Source organism: Lissotriton vulgaris, chromosome 1_1, assembly GCF_964263255.1.
Source record: "Lissotriton vulgaris chromosome 1_1, aLisVul1.2, whole genome shotgun sequence".
Taxonomy (NCBI): domain Eukaryota; kingdom Metazoa; phylum Chordata; class Amphibia; order Caudata; family Salamandridae; genus Lissotriton; species Lissotriton vulgaris.
The window spans coordinates 2,073,762,172-2,073,784,187 of NC_141685.1; positions in this window are offsets into that span (position 1 = coordinate 2,073,762,172).

The window sequence follows — 22,016 nt, forward strand, 5'->3', positions numbered from 1 at the left end:
TCAAATGATCTGGGTTTAATCCATCATCTTTCTTTATCTCACTTCGTCACCCCAGTTCAGACATGGAAATATGCAAATCAGCCTGACCCTCTGCCTCCCAGGAACAGCCTAGCCTGAACTGCCAAGCCATGTCTACCCTGGACCAGAAAGCAAAACCAAAGGGGGTGATGGACGGAGTGTTGAAAATTGCAAGCTTTCCCCCCCTAGTCATCATCCTGGGACCAGATTCAGGCTAATCAGCCATCATCAGCCAGGCTAGCTTGAATCCAGTGGCAAAGTAAACAAGGGCCCACGTCTGGGCACACCCTGCCAACTTAGGGTGAACAAAGCAAAACCAAAGGGAGTGATGGTTGGAGTGTTGAACATTGCAAGCACTCACCCCCAGACAACTTATCAGGGTTTAATCCATCATCATTCTTTAGCTCAATCCGCAACTCCAGTTCAGACATGGCAATATGCAAATCATTCTGACCCTGTGCCTAATGGGAACAGTTCAGACGAACTGCCAAGCCATGTCTTCCCTGCACCAGAAACAAGCATCCTGGGACTGGTTTCTGGCTAATCAGCCGTCATCAGCCAAGCTAGCTTGAATCCAGTGGCAAAGTGAGCAAGGGACACACATCTGGGCATATCCTGCCAACTTAGGGCGAAGAAAGCAAAACTAAAGAGTGTGATGGACGGAGTGTTGAACATTGCAAGCACTCATCCCCAGTCAACTGATCTGGGTTTAATCCATCATCATTCTTTAGCTCACTCCACCACCTTAGTTCAGACAAGGCCATATGCAAATCAGTCCGACACGTTGCCTCATGGGATCAGTCCAGCCGGATCTGCCAAGCCATGTCTTCCTTGCACCGGAAACAAGCATCCAGGGACCGGTTTCTGGCTAATCAGGCTTGATCAGCCAGGCTAGCTTGAATCCAGTGGCAAAGTAAGCAAGGGACCCACATCTGGGCATTCCCTGCCAACTTAGTGCGAAGAAAGCAAAACCAAAGAGTGTGATGGACGGAGTGTTGAACATTGCAAGCACTCACCCCCAGTCAACTGATCCTGGTTTAATCCATCATCAATTATTAGCTTACTCCACCACCTTAGTTCAGACATGGCCATATGCAAATCAGTCTAACCTAGTGCCTCAGGGGAACAGTCCAGCCAGAACTGCCAAGCCATGTCTTCCCTGGACCAGAAACAAGCATCCTGGGACAGGTTTCTGGCTAATCAGCTGTCATCAGCCAGGCTAGCTTGAATCCAGTGGCAATGTGAGCAAGGGTCCCACGTCTGGGCATACCCTGCCAACTTAGGGCGAACAAAGCAAAACCAAAGGGGGTGATGGACGGAGTGTTGAAAATTGCAAGCTTTCCCCCCCTAGTCACCTGATCCGGGTTTAATCCATCATCATTCTTTAGCTCACTCCACCACCTTAGTTCAGACATGGCCATATGCAAATCAGTCTGACCCTGTGCCTCAGGGGAACAGTCCAGCCAGAAATGCCAAGCCATGTCTTCCCTGGACCGGAAACAAGCATCTAGGGACAGGTTTCTGGCTAATAAGGTGTCATCAGCCAGGCTAGCTTGAATCCAGTGGCAATGTGAGCAAGGGACCCACGTCTGGGCATACCCTGCCAACTTAGGGCGAACAAAGCAAAACCAAGGGGGGTGATGGACGGAGTGTTGAACATTGCAAGCACTCACCCCCGTCAACTTATCTGGGTTTAATCCATCATCATTCTTTAGCTCAATCCACCACCCCAGTTCAGACATGGCAATATGCAAATCAGTCTGACCCTGTGCCTAATAGGAACAGTTTAGACCGAACTGTCAAGCCATGTCTTCCCTGGACCGGAAACAAGTATCCTGAGACAGGTTTCTGGCTAATCAGCCGTCATCAGCCAAGCTAGCTTGAATGCAGTGGCAAAGTGAGCAAGGGACACACATCTGGGCATATCCTGCCAACTTCGGGCGAACAAAGCAAAACCAAAGGGGATGATGGACGGAGTGTTGAACATTGCAAGCACTCACCCCCAGTCAAATGATCTGGGTTTAATCCGTCATCATTCTTTAGCTCACACCACCACCTTAGTTCAGACATGGCCATATGCAAATCAGTCTGCCCCTGTGCCTCAGGGGAACAGTCCAGCCGGAACTGCCAAGCCATGTCTTCCCTGGACCGGAACCAAGCATCCTGGGACCGGTTTCTGGCTAATCATCCGTCATCAGCCAGGCTAGCTTGAATCCAGTGGCAAAGTGAGCAAGGGACCCACGTCTGGCCATACCCTGCCAACTTAGGGTGAACAAAAGCAAAACCAAAGGGGATGATGGACGGAGTGTTGAACATTGCAAGCACTCACCCCCAGTGAACTGATTTGGGTTTAATCCATCATCATTCGTTAGCTCACCCGGCCACCCCAGTTCACAGAAGGTCATATGCAAATCAGTTTGACCCTGTGCCTCATTTGATCAGTTGAGCCCGAACTGCCAAGCCATTTCTTTCCTGGACCGGAAACTAGCATCCTGGGACCGGTTTCTGGCTAATCATCCGTCATCAGCCAGGCTAGCTTGAATGCAATGGCAAAGTGAGCAAGGGACACACATCTGGGCATATCCTGCCAACTTAGGGCGAACAAAGCAAAACCAAAGGGGATGATGGACGGAGTGTTGAACATTGCAAGCACTCACCCCCAGTCAAGGGTTTAATCCATCATCATTCGTTAGCTCACCCCGCCACCCCAGTTCACACATGGTCATATGCAAATCAGTCTGACCCTGTGCCTCATTTGAACAGTCGAACCCGAACTGCCATGCCATTTCTTTCCTGGACCGAAAAAAAGCATCCTGGGATCGGTTTCTGGTTAATCAGCCATCATCAGTCAGGCTAGCTTGAATCCAGTGGCAAAGTGAGCAAGGGACCCACGTCTGGGCATACCGTGCCAAATTAGGGCGAACAAATCAAAATCAAAGGGGATGATGGACGGAGTGTTGAACATTCAAGCACTCACTTCCAGTCGACTGATCTGGGTTTAATCCATCATCATTCTTTAGCTCACTCCACCACCTTAGTTCAGACATGGCCATATGCAAATCAGTCTGACCCTGTGCCTCAGAGGAACAGTCCAGCTGGAACTGCCAAGCCGTGTCTTCTCTGGACCGGAAACAAGCATCCTGGGACCAGTTTCTGGCTAATCAGCCAATCAGCCAGGCTAGCTAATCAGCTGTCATCAGCCAGGCTAGCTTGAATGCAGTTGAAAAATGAGCAAGGGTCCCACGTCTGGGCATCTCCTTATAACTTAGGGTGAACAAAGTGAAACCAAAGGGGACGATAACTGAACAGTGGTGGAAGATCCACCCTCCCCTTGTTAGGAATATAGTTTATATAAAATTATAAATGAAGATCTCTGAGCGAATTCAGGAGGACCCCTCACCTTAGAAGAACCTAATACTGGTTACATCATCAGCTCTGAAAGGCTCTGGTTCATAAAAGGGAAGATTCCGTTTGTTATGAGAGAAATGGTGCGCGTTAGTATATCGCAAGGCTTTCTCAGTCGTGCCCAAAAGTGTTGCATTTATGGATAAGCAATATAGACTAACACCAGAACTCCATAACAAAGTGGCTTGTTTTTTCGACCTTGTACGCAGCGCTCAGACAGTAGCAGTATAAGCTCATGTGGGCTCAAATGCATCTTACATAGAAAGCTGCGAGGTAACATGCACAAAAATAGAAGACACAAAGCTAAAATGGGTGCATGGCTCGGGCTAACTAAGCAAAGACTAGAATGACCCTAGGGACCAACGCTACTAGTGTCTACTCTACCACCTGATTTGTACTAGTGATGTATCTTGTATATGTATGTATGTATGTATGAACATTTTTTTCAATCTGGCTAGTGAAAAATAGGTGGAGGTGTATATGGCATCTAAAAAATGTGGAATGTTTTTTCTAGGCGTACTACCGACCACCAGTACCGGTTCCAGCAGCAAAGGCAACGTGGCTGCTGAGGGAGGAGATGCAGCCGTTGCAAGAGGAGCTGCAGGGGGTGAGCGAACAGCAGTAGCGGGTGGTGGAAAGTTATATTCGTAATCCTTACTTATTGACATTACACTCACTGTAAGGGTGTACTTTATACTGTACTGTTGAGAATTGTTAAGTAAGAAGTTGTTGTGAACAGTTAACAAAGACACCGTTTACTTAGCATTAGCAAAAGCATTAGCAGCGAGATTTTTGAGCAACCAATGGCTTCTTCTATCTGACTTCAACTCAGCTGGGAAAATTTTATGGAGAAGACTAAAAGTCAGATCTGATGACCTTGATGGATGGGTTGAACCAAAAAGGGAAACAAGGATGGAAGGAGGAAGGACAGTAGAGATGTAATAATTATGACTGGCAGAGAAGGATACGTGGGATGCATGCATGCATAGGTGGCTGATAGGAATCAGATGCATGGGTGGATGAATGCCTGAAACACCCATAAATGTTAGAGGCAGAGGAAGTGGGAGGATAGATACATACCACAAATGTTATGTACTGTGTTTTCTACTGCTACCATGCCATTATGTGTAGAATTAATTTGTCTTACTGCTTTGCTAAGAGTATATTTTACAATAGTCTTTTTTTTCTTCTTGATATAGCTACTCCTTGCATAGGGAAACCGGATAGGAAGGAGTGGGCAGCCAAGGCCCGGCGCTGGAAGCTGGAGGCCATACAAACAGAATACCGGTGGCTGGTGGTTCTGGTGCAAGAGGAGGAGGCGGCAGCAGCTGTAGCCTCCTCCAATGCCCCGGGTCCCAGCCTCCCCCTCCAGTGTTATGGTGCCAACATCTGGCAGCCGACCGCCGCCGCCCTTCATTTACTAGCACTGCTGCCCCCGTGGATGCAATTGCCGCCCATTGAAGTGCCACGTGGCCCGTCTAGAGGAGCAAGTCTGTGTCCTCCTGGAGAGGCAAGCCCACTGATAAACAGACCCTGTTGATTGCCCTATTTTTATTGCTTATTTTGGTGGGTGGGGTCACTTTTTTGTATAATTGAACATTTCATTTGTTGGAATTTTTCGTTCCAGATATTCGTTGGGATTAGGGAGAGGGGTGGGTCAGGTGTTGTTGTGGGATTTTTTACATTGTTTATTTTTGTTAGGGGATTAAATTATATATTTACACTTTTTGTATGATGTTATTAATGTTTTGTGGGTGGGGTTACTGTTTTACGTCACACTGTTTCCTTGCTGGTGCCGGGCCACAACCAGTGTTTGATTTAAATAATTGGCTGACTTTGTAAGACACAAACAGATAGATGATGTACCCATCACTGAGTGTCTTGTCCTACTAGTGATGTCAGTTTCTCCTCCTAGTCTACACATACTGCAACTGGACTCAAAGGGGTGTGTGAAATTGAATTAATGTAAACATTTCCATTATTAATTATGCTTCCCCCAAACTTCTTCTCTTACCTGGGCTTGATGTTTAACTTAGGCACAGCGATGGCTGCATGGTGATGATTGTTTTCTTTCCCAACATGCCATGGTTGTGGTGGTAGTAGTAGTAGACACTGGCAGTAGCATTTGCAAAAAAAGAAAAGGAGACAGTCAGTCGCCTGAGAGAGACTGTTGGAGGAGGAGTAGTAGAGCGAAGTACAGTACAGAACTTACTGTCAAACAATCATGATATGCTAAAATATAATAAAACATAATGGTGGCAGGGATAGCCTTGTACATAGAGTTACAAACTCTAGTTGTGTTGAGGTACTCGACTATGCCTACAGTACACTTAACACAAGCGTAACCGTTAGTGCTGTGTAGGAGGATGACAACAAATCCAATCGATGCTGGAAACTAATGGTGATGTATTAGGTTCCTTTGGTAAAAGAATTACCTCACAAATACACTACTATTGGGTGGGCAAGAAGAAGAAGGTTCTCACCCTGCCTTGAAATTGAATTAGTGTTGCTTTTGCCATATCCACCCCAGTAAGCGTGTGATAAATTATTGGTGTACATTTAATTTAGTCACACCTCGTTAAGTCACACAGCCCGGGGGAAGAGTGTTAGGAAAGGGGGGTTTGGGGAAAGGTTTGACAAAGAAAAACAGTACGCATGGACAACAACAAAAGAAAACACAATCTTGGAAGATGGCCATATCCATAAATCTATTTAGAGAGAAAAGGAAATGCATGCATGATGATGATAACTTGATGGTTAATGAAGTACTTACTAACTACTACTAGACAATTAGACAGTACAGGGCAGCAGTATATTATGCAATTTTCCTTGCCTGTCTGCCCTCCGGGAGACCCAAATTACATACGGTTTCTGTTCTGTTGTACCGGTCCAGGCTTACTATTAAAGATAGCAAAGAGTATTCAAAAGTAGCTGTAGGGATGAATTGAATTATAAGCAGAGAGCAAACATAATAATAACAAACAACACACAGTAGTAATGACTGAAGCAAACAAACTAATCAAATTATGGAAAAGATTATGAAAGTTGATATTGATATTGTATGTTATACTGGTCAAAATGGGGAGTTGCATCTCAGCATTCCTCTTGGTCCTCCCTTCCATGGACACTCCGGCCATCAAACATGGGTGACGCCACTGCCTGCCTGGAAGATGAAGATTCATTGGTAAGGTAGGTGTGAGTTGTTTTTCCCAGAATAGCACAGGGTAAAGGCCGGCCTATAATTGTAGATGGAAAAAGAAAAGGGATATTGAAAAATCAAGAAGAAAAAAAATGCATAAATTAAGGTGGAGTGCAACAAGAACACTTTCAGAGGTGGCATGGAAACATCATGTCTACTCTAGTATGTCTCCAATATTAACCTCCAACTAAAACAGGACAGAGCAGGCCCACGGCACTCGTCGTGACTCGTGACCCATTCGCCATTTAGCGTTCATTTTTTGACAGAGGCAGACAAAGCACATATACCGCAACATAGCATTTTTCAAATTAAGTGACTAAATCAATGCACCGCTCTCAGTCATACCACCACACTTGAATCCATCACTACACAGACATGTAGGTCTGTAGTGGTTTTTGTTGACTTGTTTACCTTTTATCCGACTCGTGAAACGCCCTGAGTTTGATTGCGAAGATATTATGTCACGGTGGTCATCATCATGGTGTTGTCCAACTCGGTGTACATTGTACAGATTGAGTCCCCTTTCCATATTCAAAATGCAATGGATCGCCTGCAGTGGAAGTACAAATTTGTTATTAAAAAACAAGAAGGGAAACAAACATTGCCTTGAGTTACTTTTAGTGTGTAGAATAGATAATAGTGCACAATGAATTAACTTCCTGCACTACAAACAACAACACAAATCACTCAGTCAGCATCCAATGCATGTCATCATTCATTACCTGTTCCTTCTCATCTTCAGTTAATGGGCAGTCTCTCTCGGCTCAGAAAGGAGGATAGCTATAAGTAGTCATCATCATGTTCCACTTCTTTTGGAGGGACTCAACAAGGCAAGATTTTTTTTTTCTTCTGTTATGCTAACTCCAATCATCATCTGGCTTGAGGGCAATAGATTTAGGGCGATTCAGGAAGACGGAGGAGCAGGACTCGGAGGGGTGGACTGAAATGCAGACAGCTAAAACTCAGATGGCAATAAAAGACTAGAAGACGGTGGTGATGGATTTGTTGTGATTCAAAGTTTTCAACCAGAAAGACAGACACACAAATTAAAAGTAAATAAGGGAGGAAGACCATAAGAAGTAGAAGCCTAGTTGTCAGGGAAGTATAGCTCGTCTTCAAACTCTGGGAGTCCAACTAGAAGTAGGTATTCATTATCTCAAAAAACAACAGATTTCCCTTTTCCACAATTTTGTCAAGGATGATAATCCTAGCAGGTCATTAAATACTAAAGCGCCCTTCCCATCAAAATGAGTAACTCATTTTGATGGGAAGGGCGCTTTAGTATCTAATGACCTGCTAGGATTATCATCCTTGATAAAATTGTGAAAAAGGGAAATCTGTTGTTTTTTGATATTGTAACCCATTCCTTTTCTGGTAAAAGGGGTAACTCCCTCCTTATTTTGGTATTCATCATCTAACACACTACTTCCATTACCTGAGCCGCTGTCCTCATCTTCCTGGGTTGATTCATGTATTATGTAATTCTAATTCAGTGGTATAAATTGCTGATTCATTTTGATCATAGTTAACCTCTCCACGCTTTTGGGCGAGAGACTGGTCCTTTTCACTGTTACAATGGAACCAGCAGCACTGAAAACACGTTCAGAAGAGACACTTGCGACAGGGTAAGCCAGATAGTTTATTGCCAGCCTGCTGAGCACTGGCCATTGGCCCCTTTTGCCATTCCAATACCGCAATGGGTTTTGATCAATGTAAATCTCTGTTGGGTCATTCAGATAGGCCTGGACCATCCGTTTAATACTCAGGGGTGCTACACTTTGTTTGGCCTCGTTTGTCTTTGAATCAGCACTGGACCTAGCAAATCCTTGCTGTAAATACCAATCCTGTGCCGTTTTTACTGGGGCCGATGATCAGGTTCTTGCTGTTGTCGATAGTGTTGTGTTGGTGACATATGTGAACCAAACGCACTGCAGTACTTGTTGTGGGTTTGAGCAGCGGCCTTTAATTACCAGCCATTCATTTTCCAATTTATTGGCTGCCTCAGCTATCCAAGTTTTGTACCTGGCAACATCCACTTCTGAAAAAGGGAGTAATATCTTCTGTTCAGTGCCGATTTTTACTGTTGATCTAGAATTGTGACACTAAGATTTGCACCCTTGCATTTTAAGTTAGGCAACATGATAAGCTCTCCACCAACTCACATGCTTCTTTTTTTCCTCCACACATATGTACACCTCCTTCAGCTGTTGCTCTAGCATGTGCAACAATTGGGATAACTTGGCCCATAGTACAGTCCTCCTTGCTGACTTCACATGTGAAGACCTCGAAAGGAAGAAGCATCTCTGTCAGGCATTTAACTAGGCACCATTGGTCCATCTGAAGGGTCATGCCTTTCACAGTCACATCCGCCCTTCGCATGACATATTCATTGATTGGTCTGTACTGCTCAAACAGATGGTCAAGCATGTAATACGTTGAGCTCCTACATGTTGCGACCTCTTGGATGAGTGCTTTGACTGGCATGCTATAGTCACATTGAATGTTCCTTTGCTGCTTCCGGGCTTTAAAATAATGGCTGAAATGAGTGCATATTCTGTGGCAGGTGGTCAGTAAGTTGCTGACTATGGTTTTTTTCCCAGAAAGTCTTGAACTATAATGTTAATGCAGTGTAACAAACACAGGACCCTGAAATAGGCAACAATCTCCATGGCTTTAAGTACATTACTACCATTATCCTTGGCAACAAAACCAATGTTAAGCCCTCTTGGGCGTAACCATTCAAAGACCTTGCTGTTAAACTCTTCCAAAACGTTTGCAGCAGTATGAGATTTGTCCATGGCGAGCGAGCATAGCTACAGTTGTATGCTTCCTAGTAGCATTAAAAATCTCAGCTGTGTCAAAAGCACCTACTTCAGATAGCTTTTCTCTAACTCCCACAAAAGAGACCCAGTGTGCAGTGATGCACATGTAATTAGTGGCTTGGCAACTGGTCCACATGTCTATTGTCAGGTGGATCTTGTGAACAGCACTCTGCTTCAGAGCTTGTCCAACCAATTCCAGCACATCGTGATTTAGTCCTGGAACAGCAACTCTGGCAAAATAGGACCGGCAGGGAACTTTCCATTTAGGGCAGATAGTAGACACAAATTCAAGGGACCCCACCCCTTCCACAATGAAACAGGGAGAAGGCCTAGCTCTAACATTTTAGCCAGCTTTGCATTGTACAACAGTGCTGTTGGGTGGCTGCGTTGGTACTGCCCTTCCGAACTAAGCATGCTGTCAATGGTAGGCTGGATTATATTCCTTTGTGGTGCAGATGTCTTCTTGAACCCAATTAGGCTCATTGACAAAGCACTTTTTCTCATTGCATTATTCGGTTGCCTTGATGTCTCAGCCTGACTCTTACGACTGTACCACTGAGATGTTGCTGAGGAGGTGGGTGGTACCACTACACTATTGGGGACAGGGCTAGAAATGTCTCCCTCTTTTTCACCTTCCACCGCCATCATATCTTCCCCTACTTCTTCATCCCCAACAAAAGCAATGGAATCAGTTTTACTTTTTTCTAAGCGAAGTAGGTGAGCCTCCCACTATATGATGTGGTCTTTTTTTAGATGACTTGTTTGGCCTCCGGTACCATAGTTTGTACCAAGCTTACCCCGCCTAACAGCCTGCCAACAAATTGAGCATATTGCAATGTTCTCCTCCTTACTGCTAACTGAAAAGAAGTCCTGAACTGGGGAAGAGAACTTTCTGGAGCTGCTGGAGGCGCCACTTTCAATACCAGATAAACTGGAGAGTCTGCCTGGAATTTGACTACCTACTAAGGTGGTGTTAGTGCTGGATGTAGGTCCCTGCCAGGCCTTTGCATAGCCAAATATGGAAGCCGGAAATCGTGTTGGTGTTATCTGTGTTGGTGGAATCTGTGCTACATACCTCGCAGTGCTTTTGGATAGGGTAAAAATGTTGGTCTCTATCTCCTCTGGGCCAGGAGTGATGTTCAAGATGACTGGCTCATCATCATCATCATCCCCCTCTTGTAAATCTACCTCCCTAACTCTAAGGTTTTCTGGAACCTTCCTTTTCACTAGCATTGTCTTGTGGCATGCATCACTCTCAGACTGAGCTGGGGGTTCCAAGTTGTATTTAGATCATCAGAAGGGGGGCTTGAAGAAGAAGTTGATGGACTAACCCTCCTTTTCCTTGCTGGGGGTCTGGAAGACAATGGATCTTCTGAAACGGTGGCTTGCTTCCCTTCGTCTGCAAAAATCTCAATTTCCTGAACTGCCCCTACTTCAGGTGGAACAACTACTATTGTGGACTGTGGCTGTGGCTGTGGTTACACCTGTGCTTGTGGGTGTTGTTGCCCACTTATCTGCTGTTTACGCCTGCGAGTACTTTGATTAGGTACTATTTTGTGACAATAATATTTTAACATCACTGCTCATTAGTAGACTGGCTACATCTGCCACACTCATGGCCTTGGGCTTAGGTTGGTAGGATGGGCCCGCTGATTCGGAGGTACTGCTCCCAGCATAGGACCCGCTGGACACTGCTGCTGCAGGCGTAAGTTTTTTTTGCCCAAAAAACAATGAGGGCAGCACACCAGTCTTGGAAAGTGTCTCTTCCTCCTGCTGTTCCTTCTCACTGGCAACTTTCTTGGTACTGGAGAACCTGGTACCTTACTTTGGGGCCATATTCTACAGATGTCAGCAGGACGCAGGTACACAAGTTGCAGAGATGTCTGTGGTCACACTTGGACATGACATGGTTCACAGCAGGACTTCTGTCTGGCAGTACAACGGGTGATGACACCTCATTTTTATGCACCTAAAAGCAACGAAGCCAGGAGAATAACATCAGTGAAATGTTGCATTTGTTGTTGTGGTTACTACTAGTATAAACAAACAAATGAAAGTATAACTTAGTGTAGCCATTTGTGAGACTTTTTCAAAAACATGTTTCATGGTATAGTGTGTATGTACACTCTCAGGAAGGATAGGAAAGAAGAGGAACAACAACTAAAATACAAATGTAATGGAAGTGGACCCTGTTTGGCATTAAATTATTTTCTCCTCAACACATCATTCAGGGAGCTGCAGCTGGCAAAGGGGATGGATGAAAGCATTAAGTCAATAGGAAAACCATGCAGGCCTAAAAGGCAAAAGCTAGAAAAAAATACAGGGGTTCTGCCCAAATCACCCTCCCATACCTGAGCAAGGGACATCAAAAAGATGCAAAAGTAGAAACAATTGGTACTGAGGGATTAATTCAACATTTAATTCTACACAAGATATAAATAATTATCCTGTTTTTTTACAAATATTTGTAAACAAGTCACTATTCACAAATTATAAAGACATATATATGTGTCACAAGACAAAGTGGCACACTGAAAAAATATATATTAAATCATATCTCAAAAACACATACAATATATATACATATGACATATACACCATATCCATCACATATACAAAAATATACCCTAAATATATATATATATATATATATATAAACTATTCACTCCTTATTTAGAGTGATACACAACTGAAAGGGAATCCTCACAGCGCCTGAGATATGAATTCTCTCAAACAAACTGTTTTTCCAAGGCGCATGAAATTAAACAAACAAGTACAAAATTATGGGGACTCCGTATCACAAAGGTGTCGAAGCAGTCGCGGTCGCGTTTCTGCCAGTTGTCTTTTATGGCTTCATCAGGACATGGGTACTAGAATAATATTACAAAAACATAAAATATACTGAGACAGATTCATTATGCCGGTTCACTCTCACCTGTCTGTGGAAATGCAGCGCCAAAAAATCCCAAGTAATGAAAGCCAAGTGCTAATTAAAACAGAATCCAGTAAAAGGAGTGAAGAGAGGGGAAAAGGAACCTAACCCCAAAACCATACCACAGTGATTTGTATTACACTAGTGCGTAAATGACAAAAAACTAGGAAAAGTGCTGTGTAAAGCAAATACCAACACACGAAAAAAGCATTCCAAACTACAAAAACCACGGAAAGTGAGGTATCTATTATCACGGGGGTTCAACCAATCCCATGAAATTGGGTGGAAAAACGGCTTCCTCGTCTGGTGCACACTTCCTGTGCCCCTAGGGGAAATCATATACATCCTTACGGAAGGCTGAAACCTCCAAAGAACACACATACAGCGCAGGCAACAATGCCACATACCTTGAGCAAAAATGCAAGAACCCACTTCAAAGTCCGGGGGCAAACTCGTTTAAAACGAATGGCCGGAAGGGAGGGAGGGAGAATCTCGCTCATTCAAAACTCCTAATATCAAGATAAAGGAAAGACCAAGCAAAAACACAGGGGGGCCCTCATTAGTCACAGATAACACAGAGCTGGAGACAAACATCTGGGTTGGGGAGCAACAACAGTTCACAAAATACCTCCGTCTGTGGTCTGAATTATTCAACGGTCCATCTATTGGCACCCACGGCAGCAAACATCAGCGTTCTGCAAAAGCAACACACTTAAAACTCCCATCAGAAATGGCTACCAGCCCCATGGACAATAACAAATCACAAGCAACAAGCAGGAGGCTTAGGAAACAATTTACTGAAAACAGGCCTATAATAGCCAAGCAAAGGCTGAATGCTAAAGCACAGTGCTTTGCATGTAATGCAATAAAATGCAAAAACGAAAATCCACAGGGCTAAACAAGGTCTGCAAGGCACCCAACACACCACACACAACTAAGGCATTTATTTAACACACACCAAAGAATGAAATAACCCCCAAAAAACATTTTGCAACTCAATACAATGCCATCCATGCCCTTAATGATGTTTCAATTCAAAATAACACACAGAAACAGTTGTGTCATGCACCCATGACTACCTCTGAGCCTACTGGATGAAAGGCCTGTTGGCAGACTAGGTCACAAGCTTGCAGGCCTATGGCAAAACACACTGCCTGGCTTCAAAATGGCCACCAGCCACATGGCCATGCCCACAACAACAATGAGAAAGTGAAGACAGACAATGCAGGCCTATGGCAAAAAGCGCACTGCCTGTCTTCAAAAAGGCTGCCAGCCTTATGGCCAGGCCCACATCAACAAGAAGCCTAGGCCACAAAGGAAACACATGCAGGCCTATATGGCAAAAGCTGCACCCACAGCAGCATACATCAGCGTTCTGCAAAAGCTGCACACTAATAACTCCCACCCAAAATGGCCACCAGCCACATGGGTACTCACAAATGACAAGCAGCAAGCAGGAGGCCAGGAAAATAATGAACTGACAACAGGGCTATAATAGCCAGGCAAAGGTTGCATGCTAAACCACACTGCTTTGCCTGTAATGGAATAAAATGCAAAAACGAAAATCCACAGGGCTAAACATGGTCTGCAAGGTACACAACACACCACACACAACTAAGGCATTTATTTAACACACACCAAAAAAGTCAAATACCTCCTAAAAAACACTTTTTGCAAGTCAATCCAATGCCATCCATGCCCTAAATGATGTTTGAAATAAATAAATACATCACACAGCAAAGGAAAAGTTGGTTCATCATGCACCCACCCATGACTAGCTCTGGGCCTCCTGGCTACCAACAACTATTTTTTTTTAAAATGATGAAAAGTACCAAAATTGTAGTTGCAGCAACTGCAATGCCCACATAAAACAAAAAACAACACAAACTTACTTGTAAAAACTCAAATCCAAAAGTCCTCAAATCCAATGATAATGATGCAGCAGACACAAGGGTGATCCTTTCAGGTCAAATCCAAATGAAAAATGACCAGGAGATGGACAAAGCACTGGGAGGAATATAAGTAAATTTTATTTGCACAGTTAATTAAAACCAATGCAATACAATACAAAATATAGATTGAAGTAAAACACAATATAAAATCACATATATTTTAAAACCATCATGGAGGAGGCTGCTGGACAGGAGCAGGAAGTAGGAGACTCTGTTCTGTTTCACTTCCTCCATCTCTGGCGCGCCCGAATGTCGTGTTCACGAACACAATCTCTTTCGCGGTGCATGATGGTGCGGCGAATGACGTGTTCACGATCGCACACTCTCGCGGTGTCTGATGGCACGGCAAATGACGTGTTCGCGATCGCAAATTCAAAAGCTCGTGGCTTTCACGAATGGATAGGAAAACTCGTCGGCGAAAGCAGAATCCGGGTAAATCGCTATGGCTTGCGCTAGAATGCATTTTTAAAGCATGAACAAGAAAATAATTCCGCTACACTGCAGATTGCGTAATTGTTGACAATTTTGAGTTCTCAGCGGAATGCAAAATTGCCTACATTCCGCAAACGGAGAAGAATTTGACGCCCAGGCCTAGTTTTAAACCCAGATGCATTCTGATCACCAGAGTGCAAGGGTGTCTGCGAGCAGGTAGGTTTGCTCATGTACAGGAAGGAGAACCAAAGTATAGAATTCTCCCAGAGAATGGGGCCTCATCCCAGTTAGTGCTTTCCAGGGAGTGTACACATTGTGCACTGCCTGCAGGAATTTACCTGCACAAATTGTCCTAGTTAATATTCAGCAAAATGTGTGCAGTAGGAAAAAAATAAAAGTTCTCAAGTTTTGCATTTTAAAACAGAGAACTGTGTCCTTTTCCGGTGTTAGCTCCAATCTAGCACACACAATTGAGTTATGTTAAAAAATGTTATGTTAAAAGTGTTTAATACCGCGCACATACACCAATTGGTTTCTTGGCGCTCGAGGACCATGGAAGAGGACACAGGGAGTGTAGGCAGCTAACCGTGAGCAAGACGGAACAAATGAGTTTTCAGAGATTTGCGGAAAGTGGGGTAATCAGCAGTGAGCCGAATTGGGAGGGGAAGGGAGTTCCAAGTGGATGGGGCAAGGTAAGAGAAGCCAGCACCACCATGCTTCTTGCGTCTGAACTAAGCATGGGCGAATTTTGCGAATCTCGCGTTCGCGAATTTTGCGGATTTGCGAACTCGCAATCCGCAAAATCCGCGAATTCCCGCGAATTTGCGGATTTTTTTTTTTTGTGTTCGCCCGTGTTTCTGCCAGTTCGCGAGGGTTTTTACAATTTCGCAATTTGCGAACTTACCTGTCGGGTCGCAAGTTTTGCGAACTTGTTGTTTCTACGTGTCCAGCCTGTTTGGGACACTCTTCTTCATCACTGCCACTCTCTGTCACCACTGCCACTCTCTGACTACTCATGCCACCCTCTGGCCCACCCATGCCACCCTCTGTTTCATCACCACACCCTCTGGTTGTCCAGTGTACATTATTTTCGGCAAAGCAAAGCACACCTTCCCTGCCTCAAGTGACCTGAATTAATTTGGGGCTGATTAATGTGTCACAGAATATTTTTTTAGCTGGCACCTGCTTCCTTAGTGCGCCCTGATTAGTGATCTTTTGCACTTGCTAAGTGCTTTCATTGTTGCAAAATTAGTTACAACACCTGCCCTGCCCCAACTGACAATAATGAATTAGGGGCTGATTAATGGATTTTAACTTCCAGCCTGGCTCCTGCTTGTCTCCCTTAGCTGTAATTCAGGACCTTTGTGGCATATGTGTAACTATTCTGAGGTTCAGAGCAGGGTCGCATAATAGTTGCAACTGGCAACTGAACTCTGGAGGGGCCCCTCAGGAAGCACTACAGGAAATGGCTACTAATGATGAGCCTGAACTTTTGAACCTGGTAAGTAGTTTCAGTTTTGCTAAGATCGTATTTCTGCAATTTAGCACTTATTCGCGGGGCGCGAAGTTGTACTGGGAAGCCGCGAACTCACGCAAACAGTGCGAGCAGTGCGAGCAAAATCCGCTGCTCGCGGATTTGCGGATTTTGCGGGAGATTCGCGAATCTCGCGGATTGCGAATTTCCCGAAAATCCGCAAAATCCGCGAGCGAAACGGATTTTCCGCCCATGCTTAGTCTGAACCTGGGAATGACCAGCAAATTGTGGGCAGGGATTCTAAGGTGTCGGGAGGGAACATAAGGGTATAGGCAGAGAGAAATAAAAGCAGGGACAGAAACAAAAAGAGATTTAAAGATAGTGCAGCCAAGTTTAAAGATGCAACGTTGTGCAACCGGGAGCCAGTGGAGGGTTTTTAACAACGGGGTGACATGTTGATGTTTGGGTTGCTGGAAGATTAATCTGGCTGCCTGGTTTTGCACCAGTTGGAGCCGTTGAAGATGGTATGCTGGGATCCCCACATATAGACAGTTGGCATAGTCTAAACGTGAGGTAACAAGGGCCAAGATGACAAGAATAAGAGCCTCTGGAGATAGGAACCTTCGGATCTTCCCGATCCTGCGAAGGTGGAAGAAGCAGGCCGAGGTAACAGCATTAATATGCGGCCGCATCGAGAGGTCACTGGAGATGGTAACACCTAGGCTCTTCACGGAGTCAACTGGGCAGGGAAGGGGGCCGAGGGCAGGGGGCCAGAAGTTGGGAGTCCAAGGATGAGGGGGCCCACCAATCAGGACCAGCTCTGTCTTGCTAGGATTGAGCTTCAGCTGGCTGAAGTTCATCCACTCATAGATGGAGAGCATAGTGGTTTGGAAATTAGAGCAGGAGAGAGGGGAGGAGTCGATAGGAAAGATAAGTTGCAGATCATCTGCATAGTTAAAATTGAGTGATGGTTAAGTGATACAGCACTGGGAGAAAATTAGACCCTACTGTCTCCTTATTTGATGGGGCAGTGTGATATCTAGAGTAGATCTTCTCAACGAGGGTGTTCTTTTTTTTGTTTCAGGCTTAAGCTTTCGAAAAGTCTAAGGGGCATATTCAAAGGAGCTATTGGGGAATTAACTGCACTTCATCTCAGCCAAAGTCGTGATAAATTTACCCCACTCTTCACAAGCTATTGCTAACAGCCCACAGCACCACTTTTCCCAGGAAAGCAGCCGCAAAAAACATCTCCACAGAGGACCCCCGCTACTATCGCTAATGAGATGCAGAGTAGGCATTCCTGTGACAAAAGCCGCAACAACACCACACCTCAACATTCACATTGACCAGACAGATCGGCGATAAGAACACAAAACACGCGATAAGGATATTTTACAACAGCTCTGATCTGGTGTAAAGTCAGACCACAACCTGCACCACAATAGGGAGCCCTGCCCAGGGCTTCATCGGAAGGGCAACAGATGCCATGGAGCAACCGAACATGAGGCAAGGACACACAAGAGGGCCACAACACCCACCGGTACCCCCCCCGGACCACAACAGAAGCAGCTCAGACAATTACAGAGGCCCTCCAGGAAACGCAGCTGCCTCACAGGCACAACATCTGACAATGTTACTGTCCACTACAGCCTGAAAGGGACAACCATCCTATGCATCCTGGCCATCATCGCTTAACTGGCCTACAGCACCATCACAGAAGACAACCAACATCCCACCCCAAACCAAGCTGCTAGCTGTGTACCACCTGTTGGCCCCTGGCACACCCCATAAAACAGCTGCCAGAGTCGGTGGAGTCTCACGGCCAGCCACATCCATGACCCCCACGCCTGTCCTGGACATCACCATCATCCTGGCATCCCAGTCACCGTACGGCTAACACAATGCGCAGGAACCTCTGGAGACCAAGGATGGACCATAAACCATAGCTGGATGCACGTGCATTTTAGAGGCAATCCTCTGCATACATGTCCCACATGTGCCCCCAGGTGACACAGCACACAATAAATGCAACATGAACCACACGTCACACATCAATGTGCAGGCAACATCTGAACACCGTTGAACCTTCACCAATGTCGCCTCCAAATACACAGCCAGTGTGGATGATCCCTTCACCCTCCGACAGTCCAACAGCAACCAGCCATCCCAAGATGGCACAAAGGGAAATGCACAGCCCCTTGGCAACTTCCCAATTAACACCTCACTCACCTCAACTCCACAACCATGCAATCCACATCTCTGGTAATGCTCAAGTCACAAAATCACAACCAACATGCACAACAACATGCCCACCCACCAGACACAACAGAACAACTTAGAATGGTAACCTGGGCAAGCCCTGAACATGAGCTATTATCGGCATGGCACCTCAGCCACACAATAACCGAATGTGGGAGAGGTGGCAACCAGGCATATGTGAAGGATGCAGTCGAACCATGATTGGGAAAGTACACAATGCCTAGAGTGGTGGCGAAGTACTGAAAAAACGACAGTATGCAGAACACACCCATATCCATGGCAACATACACCTCTGGTGAATGGAATGTAGTGGACAGTGGACACAACCATGTCACTACAGCCAGTGGAGGTCCTTGTGAAAATGTTACCTGTTACACCCCACCCATATGTGAATAAAAAGCACAGAGCCCTGGGCGCTGTCGCCTTCCAGAAAGCACAACGTCTCTGCCAGGGCAGCACTTCTCACCCCGCCACGAGGCCAACGCCGTCCTCGTTAGCGGAGTTGCCTGAGATCCCATGCGCGTGACATACCCCGGCCCGCTGGACCATAAACCGGTCAGGCCCGACCCTACGCAGCCAGGCTACACTAATCAGCATCCGACACGGGCGTGTGTCATGGAAGGCCCACCATGTGCAAGTGTAAGCTCCAAGCCTGAGACTCTCTTCGATCAGTGAAGCATAGTGCCATATCCATTTCTTGCGACACATCCTGCTACATACCCTGTCCAACGCCATCCGGTGAGCCATGCTGCCATAAACCCTGTCCAACGCTGTCCGGCAAGCCGTGCTGCCACAAACCCTGTCCAACACCATCCGGCGAGCCGTGCTGCCACAAACCCTGCCCAACAATATCCGGCGAACCGTGGAAGAGGGACCAGGACAACCCTGTGGACCAGTAGGTCTCACATCCAGCACCTAGTCGCGAATCACGAACGGCTGAGTCCACACCAGTGGATGCATGGAGAGGAGTAAGAGGTAGATGCGGCCCAGTCCGGACGAAATCCGGGTCACAGTCACAGAGGTGACTGAACACATGGTGCCACTGAACCTGAACTACGCAGGCCAATGGGGCCACCAACTTATGCTGGGGATGCTCATTGAATGTCCCGTGCTGTCCGCTGCCTCCAGCCTACACTGCTCTCGGACTAGGCTGTGCTCTAGTAGGCCACAGGTTTGGAACTGAACTTCGAGTATGCAAAGGCTAATTACTCATCATTGCATGCAAGGAGAGGCCTAAGAAGATGTTGCCTTGCAACTTAGCGGATAGAAAAGGATGATCGTTACGGAGGTGTTCATACAATACCGACAACTGCTCTGGTGTCACTAGCGATGTGCATCAGGATCCAAAGACACGTGGCTGTGGGCCACTACGGACCGCTGCTTACGGCCTACACTGTGGTTCAGTAGGTCACTGAGTCATGATTTAGCAATGGAGGAGTCCATATCAGTGTACCGGCATCATCACAGTTTGAATCCCCACTCAGCGCCGGTGACACTAAGTCGGTTCCCTGACATTTATGGACACTAGCTGGACAAACAGTGGTGGCTTCTGAGCCTAAGGACTACGGGGCAGTTTTCACCCCATGTTGCTGATACGAAATTGGTGGTAGCAAGGGGCTGTCGATTCCACTCCTCCATTTGCTGCTTCCTGATAAAATCAAACCTTTTGGCATCTTGCCCTGGAGGACAACTTCCACTGTCCCCTCTGAAACATACACCTTGGACAATGATGGTTACCCGCTCAGATTGCATGGGCCATCTGACTACACTGCAAGCCACCGTCCCGTGGCTGGGTGCCTGTGCCGGACGCAGTGCATCCGGGGCCATTAACTCACTACTGGTCAATTCTGAGACCCCTTCTCCGGAGACATAGGCTGGCCCCTGAGGTGTGGGTCTTGGGCTCATCAACGCCATGACTCTATGGCTGTGCGCTGTACGCAGCCTCCGGGCCCAAATGTGTCCCAACAGGGCTCACACACCAAAGAGAGTCCAGACTGGCTCTGACAACACATCGCTGCAGGAGGCACACACCACCACCGCAAGGACCAACTCCAAACGCCATCTGCCAGAGGTGAAGCGGTGGTCCTGACAGACTTTGTGGTGCTCAGGCCTGTCGTGGATGCCATGATCGGCCTGTTACCCTGCTCAGCACTCCAGGTGCCAGTGAGTCAGTGCACCGCAGGTTATTGTCCATAGCTGATTGTGTTTTGTGCTGTGGAGCGGTTATGCAGGTATGTCACCTCAAACAGTGTGGGGGCCATGAGACGTTGATTGTGAAGATGATGCAGGTCTGACACACCCCACTGTATCTGCATCAGGAGTGTATTGTAGGGACACAATCCGAGACTTTATCTGCACATGAGCACGCTCATCTCTAGTGTCCACACCCCAGTGCACTGCGACTCATGGACACTACTGTTTGCATGTTGGCTGTCCTCAGGACTTTATCTGGATCACCCCATGTTGCTCATCAGTTGACTCTGTATTGCAGATGTTTTCTGTTTGCATTGCACTAGTGTCCAATGTCCATGTGGTTGCCAACACTAAACATTCCGTGCCGAATGGCTTACACTCACCCCACACTCATCCAGCAAAGGCGTCACTGTACATGTGGCCCTGCCAATAAAGGGGCCAGGCACACGCGCCCATAGCCAGTTCAACATGATCTCCAAGTGTGTTCCTGTGGTCTTGTAGTATGCGTGTAGTCCCAGGGCCCTACGACTTTACATTGTGCAGTGTACTAGGGATGCACACATGTTACCGGAGGCAGCGGGTTGGGGTTTGAACATGTAGCTTTGTCATCACCCACTTCATTTGTGAGGGGAGTGGTCAGGCCCGTTGTACACACAGCCAATATTGGTGTGTGATGGCTAATTCCGTGCCCAGAGGCATGGTTCTGTGCTGTGCATGTGCATCTGCATGTGTCTCTATGGCAGTGTGGGTCTCCTTAGTGGGGTGTGGGTGGTCCCTGAAGGGCGATAGACACATATGTTGGTGTCCTGGTTCACATTCCATGGGTTAGGTCCCCTCCCACACCTGTTGGGCCACCTCCTTTTGGTGTGCTGACACATGCCATTGGGGTGCCATGTGTGGGTGGGTGAAGTGTTTTGAGCCAGCTGTGCCTGTGGGTGCTTCCTGCTGTGTGGTCTGTTGCAGGCTCGGTGTTCTCCTCTGGGTATCTTGGCTATCCGGGTCCTGGTTGGGGGTTGCGTAGGATATTCATGGGCTGTTGTATGGCATCAGTGCCGATGGTGTGGTGGTCCTCTCCGGCATCATTGATGCGTTGTATTATGTGCTCTGCTGCAGGTGTTGTCTGCCCCAGTGTGATGTGAAAGGGAGGTGCGTGTTGCCTTTGTGTTGGCATATATGGTGGCGCATTCTGCTAGTTTGCAGGCAGACTCTATGGCGATGTACATTGTGACTGTTTGGGGGTGCTGGATTCCTCTGCTTGTGGCTCAGTTGCTGGTAGTGTTCTGTTATCTCCGTGACGCTGGTCTTGTTTTCCTGTGATCTGTACCCGTCT